Genomic DNA, 13,680 nt, shown 5'->3' with positions numbered 1-13,680 from the left:
TGTTTATTTGCCTGTAAAACGTGTTGTTGTTATTGTTTTTATGTTTAAAATGAAGTTTTCTTGTGTTCATTGCTTCATCACTCACTGATGTGCTACGAGCACCCTACCGTGAACGTCTTTGCTGAAGCTGAACAGCTGTGTGGATAACGATATTTTCTCTCTGCAGCAGAGTGTACGCTGATGTGAAACTTCCTGGCAGATTAAAAGTGAGTACCAGATCGTGACGCGAACTCGGCACCTTTGCCTTTCGGAGGCAAGCGCTCTACCAACTGAGCTATCCAAACAGAATTGGAATATCGATTGGCGAGGCCGGAAAAATTTTCGTGAATCACCAACCGCATAAATCATAAAATACTCAAGATGGCGTAAATCTGCATAAGTTGCAGTGGCCGTTACTTTCAAATTATCGCCAAGATAGCGGCTGAGAGGAGGCACACCAACCTTTCCCACAGACAGAGAGCACCATCACCAAGGACTACCAATAGGCGCGTGGCGGGACCGAACTGTCCCTCAACAGAAAGACTAACCGACCATCGGCACGTCCATTCCCAGTATTTTCTCTCCGAAAAAGCACATAGCTGTGCGTTATCTGAGGTAACAAAACTACTGAGAGACGCCATCTCGGTCTCGGTCCGTTGTTGTTCTCGGTAGGTATTGCTTCGTGACTACGACTAGTGTGGTAGTTACAGACTTTTTCGTGACGCATATATTGGTTTCCATCACCTTGGAAGCAACCATGCACAGTGTGCTGGCGGTAGTGAAACTGTCAAGACAGGTCGTGAGTCGTGCTTGGGCAGCAAACAGTGGTAATCTACTAGAAACTGTCATATCAGCACACACTCCACTGCCGAGAGAATATTTCACTCTGCACACATCCATGAGGCTGTCTCTAAGATACGTCTCCACAATCTCCTTTCTTCTAGGAGTGCTACTAGAGCAAGTTTCGCAGGAGAACTTCTGTAAAGTTTGAAAGGCTGTAGATGAGCCACTGGCAGAATTTGAGGATTGATCATCAATCGTGATCGGGTAGCTCAGTTGGCAGAGCACACGCCTGTGAAACGCAAAGGCGCTGAGTTCGTGTCACGGTCTGGTACACAGTTTTAATCTGTCGGGAAGTTTCAAATCAGAACACATTCCGCTGCAGAGTGAAAATATCATCATCCGTATTGTCGTTCAGCTTAAGTCAAGAAGTTCACAGTAGAACGGTCGTAGCACATCAGTCCGTTATGAAGCTGCAGTTTCGTGATTTGCACCGCGAGGAATACTGGAACGGTAATCTTCATCACGCCGCCTCTGTCTGCGCCTCGCAGTTCGTGACTACTCATGGCTCATTACTTTCGTTTTTGATTCCAAATTCTCGATGTTCTTCTCTGAATTTCTGAGCAATAATCTGTCTAGGGACTGGACAAGTGACCATTATTTCTAAATGGTTTCTATTTCTTTTCATGTACATTTGGCTTAGCCCAGAGCATGCCTGCAGATTGTTGTACACTCCAAAATGGCGGGCTGCCGAACTACCACGTTAATAATACATCAAATTTAATTGCGATTGTCTGTCTGTTCCTGGTCTGTAGTCTCCTCTGGCTCCCTTCACTAATCAATTTATTCACCTCGGCAGTTCAGATGCCTGCAGTAAGAGAAGAGAGCCAATATCTCCACGGTGCAGGGAAGAGAAGTTTATCAGGTGAGATTAATTTAATTAACAATAGCGAAATCAGTGACAGGTAGAACCCCTTTATTTCTTGCAATTCGGTTCCGCCAAGTTCTGAACATCTACAATACACCTAGAACCTAAACAAACATATTTGACGTTCCCCCATCGCGTTTTTCTGTCTGTATGTGAAGACTAATCTCAGGAACAACAACAGGGAATTTGACAGGGTTCTAGCTAATAGACAGGCTTACTCACGAGGAAGGTTTGCTGCAGCAAGGTGTGTGAGGAAAGTAATGAGATTCACTTTTTATATGCCAAAGTTTTTATTTTTTCAAATAACAATATCGTCCGCGTCAAAGTAGTTCCCTTTGGCAGAGTCGTTGTGCCCAATCTTGGTAGAAGCGCTGAAAGGCTTCAACTGGTAGTTCCTTCAGCATGTCGATCAATCACAATCTTTCGAATGTTCTCCAGTTTCCCAGAATGACGTCTTTTTATGGTTTTTTCAATTTTGGAAAAGGTAACAATCATAAGGACTCATATCAGGTGAACAGTACGCCTGAGGAACAACAGAAATTCCTTTTGAGGGGAAAAATTCCGTGATCGAAGTGGCCGTATTACATGGGGCGTTGTAGCGTTGCAGCATCCACTTCTCTGCAGTGTCCGGTCTCAATCAATTTACCCCTTTCCTGAGCCTTTCGAGGACATCTTTGTAAAACACTTGGTTGACAGTTTGTCCTGGAGGGACAAATTCTTCATTGAGCCATTCAAGGACATCTTTGTGAAACACATGGTTGACAGTTTGTTCTGGAGGGACAAATTCTTCATGCACGACACCCATACTGCCAAAAATGCAAATCGCTTCTAGCTTTGCCACTTTCTCTGAGGCTTGTACTAAAAAATCCGGCATTTATCTCTCCTGTGATCACAGGATTGAACCATTCGAAGACATTGGCAATCCTTTCAAGAGGATCAACGCACACGTTTCTTCGAGTGTCGTTCTGCTCACTTGTTATCCTTCTCGGCATCACTTCAACACAAACCTTTCACATATGCAAATCTTTGGTCAAAATTTGATGTACAGTGAAATTGTTCGGGTTTAATAGGTCTCACATCATTTTTATTGATAAACGTCGGTCTGAGGTTACAAGAGCAAACACACGTACGATGTTTTCGTCTGGTTTTGAAGTGGAAGGTCTCTCTCAGCGAGATTCATCTTCGAAGTGTTCTCATCCTTCCAAAAATGGTATGTGCTAGCGAAAATCTTGTGCTCTAGATAAGGAATTCGCGCTGCTGCTACGGTTGCAGGTTCGAATCCTGCCTCGGGCATGGATGTGTGCGATGTCCTTAGGTTAGTTAGGTTTAAGTAGTTCTAAGTCTAGGGGACTGATGACCTCAGATGATTAGCCCCTCAATTCTTAGAGCCATTTGAACCATTTTTGATAAGGAATGTTCCCCATTGGCGTGTTTAAACTTTTCAAAGGTCGCACTCGCGGATTCCCCAAATTTAACTCATAACTTGATCGCATAACGTTACTCTTAATCCCACTGTTCCATTTTCGTAACACGCAAGAACACAGCTTCACTGATGCCGCTCTCCCAATTCACATGATGGCTGTACGGAGCTGAAACTCGGACTGAACATCAGGAAGGGATGAACCCACCGGTTTACACAAGTAGAACAAACAGTGTTGCCAGAACACTCACAGTGTTGTCAATTTCACACACCTCGCATAATTTATTATCGCTACAACACTCAAGTTGTCTGGTCGTAGATACTTATTGCTATCTGTGTGAATCTGGGGGTAGGTCGCTAGATAACTCTAGAATCCAAATATAGTTTTTAAAAATATATCACAAAGTCAGAGTTCATGGCTTTATATGAGATCTATAAAAATTGAAATACACAGCGCTAATGAGTGAGAATAACCTGCATAACTCGCGACCCATTATTCTCATACACTGACATAAGCACAAGCAAACAGGATAATCAGGACTACATTTTGCTGTAGCATACAAGTTTAACGAGTTCATGGGCTACATATCCGGTCCTCTTTCATTAATGTTACGTGTTTCCATTTTTATGCAGATCTTGTGTACAGCTACGAAAATTGACAATCTCAGATAAGTTTCCAAACTGCGGCTCGAGTTTAGATTACGGCATGTGCTAAGGCGCTTCGAGTACGTTTAATATGGTTGATTGGATATGAATTTTATTTTAAGTATTCATGCATTAATATGTCACAGTATTGCAGAACCACTTGACTCAATCACAGAATAAATTGTACATCATATCCCTTACAAATGTTCTAAGAAAATGTTGTCGTTTTGCAGTGAATAGACTTCGGAAAAGATCGGACAGGTTATATCGCAAAAGTGAGTAAACTGTATAACACCGTGCAATGTAATCTGGGACGAATATCTAGAGCGTGAATCGGGAAAAAAATGTGGCGTAAACTCTGGTAAATGCTTGAAGGCTGTCTATGGTCGCTTTGCATTTCCACCATCAAAGCGCGCTCTCATGTTCTCGACGACGGAAGCTGTTGTGTAACCTCTGCGATGTTCTCTTCCCAGGAATGGTGTGGCAGAGGAAAAAAAATCCTGGCGCCTTGAATCTATGGCCCAGCTCGAGAGTAGCGAGAGAGCAGGGAAAAGGCGTACTCTTCCGTACCCTGTACCCACTTATCTCGTCAGCGAGCGAATACCGTAGGTGCTTGGGTGTGGAAGATTTTGACTAGTAGTCAGTCGTCCGCCTGGTTCAAAGAGGTTGCAGACTCGCTCAGAGACGACGTAAATTCGATAAGAGTAAAATATCCTAATCATACGTTGGTAGTAGGAGGTAGTTAAAATGTCTAAAGCACAGACAGTGGAAGCTGCTCATATGTTACCGACTATAAAATCAGAGAGGCTTTTATAGATGGAAAGCACAGTATTGTGAATTTTGTACTGCATTAATTTATTGCGTTAACCGATTTGCGGCTTACAGGGCAATCTTCGAATTAACTGACAATCGTCAACACGGTACAAGAGCCCTGAAAAACATTGCAAAAAATGTTACACAATGTAAGTGAGGTACGAACACAGAGTAAAAGTCGTCTTTCACAATTCTGTGGCAATGGAATTAAAAACTTTAAGGTTTAGTGGTAAATGAACATAAACAGATCAAACTAGAAAAAGATTAACACTAAGCTCTAGGAATTGTAACATATTTTTCAGGGCTGTTCAAGAATATAGTACCGTTCTTGAAGATGACAGCCATTTAAAGTCTGATGATGGAATCGTAAGCTGAAAACCGGTTGACAAAATAAATTAATTCTGTAGGACATTCACAATACTGTAATAATTTTTGAAGCCATAACTGTAACAAGAGCGATTTTGTATCATAATTTAACAAAGCAACAATCAGTGTAGATCGCAAATGGTGTTTATTTTTCTGAACATAGGTTTCAGTCAGAGAGATACCACCTTCAGGCCAGTATGTATCTCCATTAGTGACACGTAGAGTCGATGCGAGGAGTCGCTGTACGTGCGTTGACTCCATGTGTTACTAATGAGGGTGCGTACTTGTTTGAAGATGACTAAAACCGGTTGCCAGAAAAATAAACACCATTAGAAATCTAGACTGGGTTTTTTCTTAAACCACAGTATTGTGCTTTTCCTTGATAATTATGAGGTTTTTCTACCAAGAAGTGACGGAAGAATTGTTACAAACTAATCAAAAGACAAATCGAACAAAATATTTTTATTCAAGACACCTAGTTTCAACAGCCTCAACTGTCATCTTCAGGTGTTAAACCTTTTTGTAGTACAACATGTTCATTTTACGCTGACCTTACGCATATTTTACTAAAAAAATGTTTATGACCTGAAGATGGCAGTTAAGACTGTTGAAACCGGTTGTCTTGAATAACAAATATTTTGTGCAATCTTGGCTTTTGAATGGCTTTCAACAATTAAAATAGGTCGCCATTCAATATTCTCACAGTGAAGAAATTCAATCAGACGGAAGAGAAAGATAAAGAGTCTTCTGTCACCAGACAACTGTTTCGAACTACTATCTGACTTGATGGGAAACTGTCAAATGTATGTTGGCATCCCAAACGAAAAATTGTGAACGCCAAAGGGAGAGAGAGAGAGAAAGGGAGAGACAGGTAGATAAGTATGGAATCTTGTAGGACGTCAAAACTTAGATGGAAAGTTGAAGTTCGAAGCGAAAAGATACTAGGAAGAACAGACGAGGAAAGAAATATATCTAGAACTCTTGTGAAAAGAACAAGCAAGTAAGTGGAACGTAGAGAATCCAAGAACAGTCACTCTACCCGAAAGAACAGTAGAGAGTAATAATCGTGGGAGCAAGTTGTTTGATATAACAAGTGTGCAAATATGAAAAACAGTCGAAAGATTAGTGACAGGAAACGTAATGGCGCCCAAGAGATGGTGGTGTCTAACTAAGAACCTGCTTCCATGTCAAGAAAGCGCAGAGGATATTAGAGACACACAGCTTGGGCGACCATGAAAGAAAAAGGGAAAAAAATCATCAGCGCTCTGGGTGTCGGTCAGACCGGCTTAGTGCAGTTCTTAATCTGGTGTCTGCGGACCCATAGAAACTCATACCAATTTTGTAATTGGTCTGAACTTCATATTCAATAAATATCACGCTTAAGCTGAGATTGCATCGACAAGTTATGTAGTAAATATTTTCATATGTTTGTTTTTTAATCATGCTGGCAATGTAGCTTGTAATATTTGACGGTGGAAAAGTTTCTTATACACCTTTACGTCCATCTCGATGTTTTATTTGCATCATAAATTCGGTAGAAAGGTTCACAAAACAGAAGGTCATGAAGTAAAATGAACGCGACGTTACATTTTCTGAGACCGAAACATGGCAGATACTTTACGATCGTTGTCTGGACTAAAACAGGAGTCATTATCTGTCACAATATTTGAAGATACTTTACGATCGTAGTCTGGACTAAAACCGGAGTCATTATCTGTTACAATATTTGAAGTGTAAGAAAAAAACTGAAGCTCTCCTCAACAATTTAAAACTATGAGGACCACGAATCATTTTCTAGCTTCCAGAATATACACATATCGCAGAGGATAGCATAGAAAGCATTTGCGTGATTTACACTACTGGCCATTAAAATTGCTACGTCGCGAAGATGACGTGCTACAGACGCGAAATTTAACAGACAGGAAGAAGATGCTTTGATATGCAAATTATTAGCTTTTCACAGCATTCACACATGGTTGGCGCCGGTGGCGACATCTACAACGTCCTGACATGAGGAAAGTTTACAACCGATTTCTCATACACAAACAGCAGTTGACCGGCATTGCCTAGTGAAACGTTGTTGTGATACCTCATGTAAGGAGGAGAAATGCGTACAATCACTTTTCCGACTTTGATAAAGGTCGGATTGTAGCCTATCGCGATTGCGGTTTATCGTATCGCGACATTGCTGATCGCGTTGGTCGAGATCCAATGACTGTTAGCAGAATATGGAATCGTTGGGTTCAGGAGGGTAATACGGAACGCCGTGCTGGATCCCAACGGCCTCGTATCACTAGCAGTCGAGATGACAGGCATCTTATCCGCATGGCTGTAACGGATCGTGCAGCCACGTCTCGATCCCTGAGTCAATAGATGGGGACGTTTGCAAGACAACAACCATCTGCACGAACAGCATTTACTATCAGCTCGGAGACCATGGCTGCGGTTACCCTTGACGCTGCATCACACACAGGAGCGCCTGTGATGGTGTACTCAGAGACGAACCTGGGTGCACGAATGGCAAAACGTCATTTTTTCGGATGAATCCAGATTCTGTTTACAGCATCATGATGGTCGCATCCGCGTTTGGCAACATCGCGGTGAACGCACATTGGAAGCATGTATTCGTCATCGCCATACTGGCATATCACCCGGCGTGATGGTATGGGGTGCCAATGGTTACACGTCTCGGTCACCTCTTGTTCGCATTGACGGCAATTTTAACAGTGGACGTTACATTTCAGATGTGTTACGACCCGTGGCTCTACCCTTCGTTCGATCCCTGGGAAACCTGCATCTCAGCAGGATAATGCACGACCGCATGTTGCAGATCCTGTACGGGCCTTTCTGGATACAGAAAATGTTCGACTGCTGCGCTGGCCAGCACATTCTCCAGATCTCTCACCAATTGAAAACGTCTGGTTAATGGTGGCCGAGCAACTGGCTCGTCACAATACGCCAGTCACTACTCTTGATGAACTGTGGTATCGTGTTGAAGCTGCATGGGCAGCTGTACCTTTACACACCATCCAAGCTGTGTTTGACTCAATGCGCAGGCGTATCATGGCCGTTATTACGGCCAGAGGTGGTTGTTGTGGGTACTGATTTTTCAGGATCTATGCACCCAAATTGCGTGAAAATGTTATCACATGTCAGTTCTAGTATAATATATTTGTCCAATGAATACCCGTTTATCATCTGCATTTCTTCTTGGTGTAGCAATTTTAATGGCCAGTAGTGTACTACAGACGTTTATATGCAAGTTGGTTTACGAATACATTTTTGTCAATGTGAGTGTAGTACATGAGTTGACCTGCACGGAACAGGACGGCATGAGAGTATCATCTGCGGATGGAGCTGTAAAACAAACGTGCATCATCTGTTTTGGCAGTGCAATGAATGATCAATTAGATTTCAGGTGTGCACCGCAGAAATCTGATTTCTTCAACTTATACCTCGGCCGAATGTATGTCAGCCATCTCCAGAGTGAGTCGACAGCACTCGCACCGACGTTTTGAGCCAGCGCTTCACGTCGCTGTGCGTGCGGTCACAGACACACAAGCGACAGAGATGTTGATCGGCGGCGAAGAAGTATGCAAAAAGTGAATATATGGTTAAGCGGTCGAGCCATGCTGGGACATCAGTGTATCATTATGAACTCCACTGTAGCGACATCTGCGCGAGTTTACTACGAGAAGCGCCGGATTCCACGATTTGCCCAGTTTGAAACCGCTATCTCAGTTAATTAAATTTTCGCCCAGTGAATTCGATCTACTTCTTTCATCACTGAGTTCGAATAAGATGAAACTTGAATTTCGATATTTTCGTGCCGCCAAGACTGATCATCGTCGATGAAGTGCTCTGCCAAAGACGATTTATTGGGCTGTAAGGGCCGGGTGCTCCTACGGCGTTCTCCGCATCTTTCAAGGATTGTACGAGTCACCTGCCTGATGTACAAAACGCCACACTCGCAGCGAGCAACCCAAAAGTACTGAAGATGCCGAAATCTGGTACATTAAGAGTTACGACACTATTTGTTACTGCGTACTTATTATGCGGTGGCGACTGAGCTGTTTAGCACACCCCTAAGTTGCTATAGATACGATCCTCGCTGACTTACAGGGATGGGAAGCTCTCCATTAAATCATACAGCTTCAAAAGAAACAACGTCGTACAATGGATAACATCTTATTAAGTGAAAATTACTAGTGGTGACCCAATTCAGCAAGAAATATGGGTACCACACAGAGAGACACATATTAAGGGGGGTAGGACGTCAAACGGGCCGACTTGGAGCAGGAGAGGCATCTCAGGACATTTTAATTTCCAGTGTCTATATTTTTACAAATAAATTCATAAAACTTTGTCAACATCTCCACGAAGGATTCAGGATTCACATCCATCGCAGTGGAAGTTCGAAAACATAACAAAATTAATTTTTTTATGTGCGAAATTTCATCATTTTTTCACTTACTAATGGCTGCATTTGTTGCTATAGTAACACTTTTCTGCATAAGTTACAGAGATTCTTCGATGAATTTTGCACAGCATACACACCATACTCACAGGTGTATGAAACTCTAGAATTTATTTAATTTATGAAAAAACGAATGAACTGTTATATTTTAAATTTCATGTTTAGAAAAAACACAAATTTTATAGTTAATTACCTCAATTTTTACCATCGTTTTTAATAGATTTGGAAAATTCTAGAGTTTCATACACCTTTAAGTATTGCCAAGTATTGCCAAAAGACATCAACAACATGTTTTACCTATTGAATCAGGAATGTGAACATTTAATAAGCGGACAATGAATTGCACATACAAGCTATAGCCTTCACACCTAGTGGATACATATAAAAGAATGGTATAAAACAATGTCGCAGATACAGCCAACGGTTGTGTAAAAAGGTTAATAATTTACAGAAATCGTCCTGGAAAATTATAAACGAACACCAATACCTTTAGTCGGTGAATGACGCAACCAGTCCCAAATACTTTTTCAATGTTTCATTTTAGTATCATAACTGGTTACAGGCAAGCATGCTCATCTTCAGATGATTAATATTTTCGTTACATAGCTGGAGCAGACAACATGCTGTTGATCAAAATATCTATGTAATGAAAATATTAGACGTATGAAGATGGGCGTGGTAGCCCGAAGCCGGTTATGGCACTAAAATAAAACTTTTAAGGAGTATTCGTGGCTGGTTGCATCATACACCAATCATCATAATGGCCGTGGAGTTCACAAGATCCAACATGGATAAAATAACCAATACTTTTGCTAGAGCGCACGATGGGTGCAGTTGATTGGCTGTGAGGATTATATCTGCGAAATGAAACCCTGAAGCAAATTAACTGACTTCGTTGCCGCCTCGCTTCTGTAGCGATGATGCACGTTTACTAATCTTAAGCTGTGAGAGGGTAGAAGATGGCTGTAGTAGTGGCTGAAAATTTCAAGTTCATCTCGGCCTCTGTACTTTCCTCCAAGTTGAAGACATCTCTCTGAGCAGCCCTAAGCAATGGCCGGAAGCAAGTATCTTCTACTGTGTCTTCAGATGAGTCTGTTCTCACTTTTACTCTACAAAACGTAGCTAGTTCTGCCAGCCTCAGAATCTCGCCGGCCGACTGATGCAGAACTTGCGATTTCTGACCAATGATAATTTCATAAACAAGTTTAATAATTTCCTATTCTTGTGGATATTGTGGTTAACTAATAAGAGATGGCATGCAGAAGAAGGGAGCAAATATCTCCCACTACATGACAGAGTTTAACTAATGGCCAGCCCAAAGTCTTGCATGTAAGTCCACACAGAAACTCGCCATTTCTACCAAAATAATTTCTTCGACCCAAACAGAGAACCCCTTACTAGATTTCAACAAACATTCCAGCAGGCCACGTCATGGCTTAGATGATGCTCCCTCCCTATGAAGGATTTCTGTTTTCACATGGTCTTCAGATTCTGGTTCTAGCTGCACTACTGGCCATTAAAATTGCTACACCAAGAAGAAATGCAGATGATAAACGGGTATTCATTGGACAAATATATTATACTAGAACTGACATGTGAGATTACGTCTTCACGCAATTTGGGTGCATAGATCCTGAGAAATCTGTACCCAGATTAACCATCTGTGGCCGTAATAACGGCCTTGATACGCCACGGCATTGAGTCAAACAGAGCTTGGATGGTGTGTAAAGGTACAGCTGCCCATGCAGTTTCAGCACGATACCACAGTTAATCAAGAGTAGTGACTGGCGTATTGTGACAAGCCAGTTGCTCGGTCACTATTGACCACACGTTTACAGTTGGTGAGAGATCTGGAGAATGTGCTGGTCAGGGCAGCAGTCGAACATTTTCTGTATCCAGAAAGGCCTGTACAGGACTTGCAACATGCGGTCGTGCATTATCCTGCTGAAATGTAGGGTTTCGCAGGGATCGAATAAAGGGTAGAGCCACGGGTCGTAACACATCTGAAATGTAACGTCCACTGTGCAAAGTGCCGTCAATGCGAACAAGAGGTGACCGAGACGTGTAACCATTGGCACCCCATACCATCACGCCGGGTAATATGCCAGTATGGCGATGACGAATACACGCTTCCAATGTGCGTCCACCGCGATGTCCCCAAACACGGATGCGACCATCATGATGCTGTAAACAGAACCTGGATTCATCCGAAAAAATGACGTTTTGCCATTTGTGCACCCAAGTTCGTCGCTGAGTACACCATCGCAGGCGCTCCTGTGTGTGATGCAGCGTCAAGGGTAACCGCAGACATGGTCTCCGAGCTGATAGTCCATGCTGCTGCTAACGTCTTCGAACTGTTCGTGCAGATGGTTGTTGTCTTGCAAACGTCCCCATCTGTTGACTCAGGGATCGAGACGTGGTTGCACGATCCTGTACAGTCATGCGAATAAGATGCCTGTCATCTCGACTGCTAGTGATACGGGGCCGTTGGGATCCAGCACGGCGTTCCGTATTACCCTCCTGAACCCACCGATTCCATATTTTGCTTACAGTCATTGGATCTCGACCAACGCGAGCAGCAGTGTCGCGATACGATAAACCGCAATCGCGATGGGCTACAATCCGACCTTTATCAAAGTCGAAAACGTGATGGTACGCAATTGTCCTCCTTACACGAGGCATCACAACAACGTTTCTCCAGGCAACGCCAGTCAACTGCTGTTTGTGTATGAGAAATCGGTTGGAAACTTTCCTCATATCAGCACGTTGTAGGTGTCGCCACCGGCACCAACCTTGTGTGAATGCTCTGAAAAGCTAATCATTTGCATATCAAAGCATCTTCTTCCTGTCGGTTAAATTTCGCGTCTGTAGCACGTCATCTTCTTGGTATACCAATTTTAATGGCCAGTAGTGTAAAAAGTAGCATTAATTATCTGTGCAGATTAAATTTTAAGGTAGGTTAAGAGGAGTTTGGGAATAAACTGCCATGTAACATTGTGTAGTAAGACTACTGAGCGCTAGGTTGCAACAGGTAGACTCTGCAACATCAAACATGATATCAGGACAGAATTGTCAAGTATCCAGCCACAACGTTCTCTGCTTTCCTCGTGTAATTGTATTCAATGTCAATAAAAACCGTTTTTGTGAAAGAGATAATGCTTATTTAGATAGTCGATTTGCCATTTTTTTTCGTGTAATCCTGCACATTCTGGAAGTTGGGCTTGATGTTCCGTATCTCTCTCCTGTACATTGTTATGAAGTAATTATATTATTATGATTAGTTTAAGAAATCACTCTATTTGAAGACAAGTTACAACGCTGAAGAAATTGTAATGTTTATTTTTTTAAGTGTCTGGCATTTCCAAAGTCATAAAGTAGCCACCATTAAAAAATTACAGGAACTGTTCCCTATAAGACACTGAGAGACTGGCCTCTTACGGTATATTACCTCGTTCACAATAACGCAAGAATCTGTCAGGTTTCTGACAATGCACATCTGTAACGGTGTACTCTGTGGTAGCGAATCATGGACAGTGGGAAAATCGGAAGAGGATTGAATCGAAGACTTTGCTGTTTCATGTTACAGGAATATGCTGAAAAATGAATGGGCTGACAATTTAAAAAATAAGGAGGTTCTCCGAAGAATCGCCGAGCAAAACAATATGTGGTAAAAATTTAATTAAAAGAAGGAACTGAGTGGGTTAAAACGCCAGCGAACAACTTCCATACTTACGGCAGATAATGTAGAACGTCAAGTGAATTGCTTCTCTGAGGTGAAGACATTTGTATATCGCAAGTAGTCACAATGTGCCGGATAAATCAGACAGAAGCCGGTTTGAAAAGAGAAGGAAACGGGTTGCAGAAACACTTTTTAACCTGGGAAGAGACGAATGCAGACATGCGTGGGGTCGGATGGGTTCTTCTTGGGATGATATTTGTTAAATACACAAATTTGCCACATAAACCTCATCTTTTTGTGGAAGTTTAAAACACATTTTCTGATGGAACAGAACATCACTGTTTAACAGCTCCGCCACTGACGCTGAATAATCGTGTTGGTGAAACATGCCGCAGTCCAAGAGGACAGGTCAAGGCCCAGAAATCGACCCACACCAAACACGTGATGGCAGATAATTTTAAATAGGAAACACTTTCCTAGTGTCCTGCAAAATCATTTTTATTTGCTCATCAACCTCATTTCTGCTCCTTAGGCCATTCTGAGGTGACAACTCACTGTCACAACCATAGACGAAATGACACGCGACTTGCGAA

The sequence above is a fragment of the Schistocerca piceifrons genome, chromosome 3 (genome assembly GCF_021461385.2).
Source record: "Schistocerca piceifrons isolate TAMUIC-IGC-003096 chromosome 3, iqSchPice1.1, whole genome shotgun sequence".
NCBI lineage: Eukaryota > Metazoa > Arthropoda > Insecta > Orthoptera > Acrididae > Schistocerca > Schistocerca piceifrons.
Note: the sequence above shows the minus strand (reverse complement) of the source record.